Raw genomic sequence first — 2,951 nt, 5'->3', positions numbered from 1 at the left:
TGAGTCTCTTCTCCATAGCCCGAGATTCCTGTAAAAATGTACAGATTAAGAAATATATCCAGTCTGCTTACAGTTGATGGTGGTTTTAATGCTGCATATTATAATAAAAAATATGTAAACATGAAATAGTGAATAGTGTAACTGTTTGTGTAGGAAGTCTAAGTAGGACCACGCAGTCTACTAGACACCAGTGTTCAAAATTCAGCATTTGTTTTATTTTTAATCAAATCTGCAGTATCATGCAGTTTACAGACAACTGGAGTCATAGGTCAGGCAGATTTGCATGCAACTTTTAAGTAAATTTGCAATAATATTCATTTTATTATCACTCACTAAGAATGGAGTAAATGAAAGTCCACTTACTGGGCGTTGTGTTGATCAAAGTGGAATAACCTACCTTCTGTTCTCTGAGTATCAGGGAGGCAATATCCATACTGTGATTAATGTTTTTTTTCAATAGCCTGAAATAAAATCAAATATTTACTTACAGACTGCTTTAAAAATATTTTTTAGAAAATCTGACATGCTTTTTTCACTTCTACTTATAATTTAGAGTTGTCCTGTAAAAGAGAATACGAGCTCTGACCGATGCTCCCATTATCCACCAAAAATCAAGACTAGAGAAGTTTGGATCACGTCTCTTCATTCTTAGCACTAGGTACCACCCCACCCATTGACTTACCAAATACTAAAGCCTTCACTGCTCACCAAATTACACACAGAAATAAGAATTAAAATTATTTAGGCCACAGAAGCTACCAATAAAGCCATGAAAAAGCTCTCACTTAGTAATAAATCTTGCCAAGTCACTTTTGAATAAATTCCTACTGGTCCATCAATTTGATGGGTTATCCTGCTGGCCAATATGAAAAGGACAAGACAGTGGGCAAGTTTTGACAAAACCCAAACATGAGGAAGCTTTACCCTTCAGAATGGACTCTTTTCTGAATATAGGGTAGTCTTTGAAAGCTGCAACAGCTATGTGTGAGCAATTTGTTTTCTATTTACAGATCTTTATAGTAGAGTGATAAATATAGAGAACTGCAGTAAAAGGATGATGGTAACTTGTTAATGTGTGTGCAGTGCTGCATAATATGTTGGTTCCATATAAATGCTATTTATTATTATTATTAATAATAATACAAATATTTAATAATAAATGTGTGTGTAATTTGCAAAGGCCACAGTGTGTGCACTGATAAATAACAAATAAAAACTTACTCTGAATCTGCATTTTTCTCCAGTATCTTGTTCTGAATGCTGTAGAATATCTGCATTCTTGTGTATATAAACAAAACAAGTAAAACACATTAATGTAATTCTGCTGGAATCCATTATAATTAATACTAATACAAAGTATCTTATAACAAGAGCTTCTTCAGAGTAAAGGTAGTTCCTGGGTTAAGGAAATCTGACATAAAGACGCCTCCTAGATACTAATGGGGCTTCCCTGCTCCCTCCTGTGCAAGACAGAGGCTTGGAGGCTAAACACAGCTGAGGTTGTAGCTGATCTTAAAGCGTACCTATACTCACAAAATCAACTTTGGCTTATAGATAGCATAAGCCAAAGGTATATTCATCTGAATACTTTTTTTTCCAGCTTGCTTTGACCTTTAAACATTAAAAACGAGTTCTGGCCACACCCCCAGGTCTCTCCATCGCCTAGGTGGTGAACTGCAATCTGGGAAATGCCATCTTTGGTGGGAGTGCTTCTAATCCACTCCCACTGCCCTAATTATACAGATTTTTTTTTCTTGCCTCCTGGAATTCCTATGTCACTCAAGTGCAACTGCTCCATCTGCAGCTTCTTCCTGCTAGTGAGGAAGGGGGAGTGGGTGGAGAAGGTCAGGAGAGAATGAAAACGTAAACTTGCCAGTCACAAGCTGGCCACTTCATAAATTATTATATTTTTCATGGGTACAAGCTGACCCAGCCAGTGCCACCAGGGAAGACTGACATTTTAGTGCAAGTAAGTGAGACTGGATTAATAATTGAAAGATTATTTTTTGAGTATAGTTCCTCTTTAAGGACTGAGCTCTTTCTGTTGCCTCTTGTAACTCTTTAATGACCAAGACAAACTCTGCAGTTTTTGGTTTTTTTTTGCATATTAAAGCACAGCTTGCTCCAGAAGGCAATGAATGTCTAGGCTCCATAAAGTTTTTTTTTTTTTTGCATTGTTTATGAATACCTCACAGTGAGGATTTTATACAGTAACTGTCACCATGCTGCCTAATAATATGTTGAGACAAACATCTGTCCTAATTGCATTTTTTTTTTAATAATGTATCTGTTCCGACTTGCATACAAATTCAACTTAAGAACAAACCTACAGTTCCAATCTTGTATGTAACCCAGGGACTACTTGTATTTTTCTTTTTTTTTTTCCCGCCCGCAGACCGACCTATCCGAACAATCTCCACCCCTAAAGGGAGTGACCATTTTTCTTTCCTAAACACTTCCGCGGTCATGTGAGAAGATAGAGTCATGTGATACCTTTTTTTTCCACAAAAAAACTTTATTGTTGTGTACAAGCTCGGGAAGATGTACTAATATACCCTGAATGAAGTGCAGCAAGTGTACACGAGGGAGGAGTTATTGCTCTGGTTGTGTTGTGGGTTCTGCAGACAGTCTTAATGGCTTTCATAGACGTGTGGATCCTAAAGCTTGTATATTGTAAATAAATAAAGAGCACACATATGCTGCAGTCATTGTATACTCCAATATCCAGAGTTCAGGAGTATGTAACATAGTGTACGGAATGCAAGGGGCAGGAGTATGTAACATACAGCACAGTGTACAGAATGCAAGGGGCACGAGTATGTAATGTACAGCACAGTGTAGGGGTCAGGAGCATGCAACATACAGCATAGTGTGCAAGGAACGGGTGAGGAATATGTAACATACAGCATAGTGTGCAAGGTACAGGGGTGAGGAATATGTAACATACAGCA

The 2,951-nt window shown here is 37.5% G+C and overlaps 1 long non-coding RNA gene across 1 annotated transcript; it reads right to left on the bottom strand.

The window, feature by feature from the left end:
* On the bottom strand, positions 1 to 2,370 carry LOC140321406 (uncharacterized). The gene is made up of 3 exons (XR_011918928.1): positions 1,222 to 2,370; positions 398 to 461; positions 1 to 28 (listed from the first exon to the last, which is right to left on the bottom strand). It is a non-coding gene; the product is annotated as an uncharacterized lncRNA (long non-coding RNA).
* Between the last annotated feature and the right edge of the window lie 581 nt (positions 2,371 to 2,951).

This window comes from Pyxicephalus adspersus, unplaced genomic scaffold, assembly GCF_032062135.1.
Source record: "Pyxicephalus adspersus unplaced genomic scaffold, UCB_Pads_2.0 Sca3432, whole genome shotgun sequence".
In the NCBI taxonomy this organism is placed as follows: Eukaryota; Metazoa; Chordata; class Amphibia; order Anura; family Pyxicephalidae; genus Pyxicephalus; species Pyxicephalus adspersus.
The sequence above is the reverse complement of the archived record's forward strand: the minus strand, read 5'-3'. Positions and strand labels throughout refer to the sequence as shown.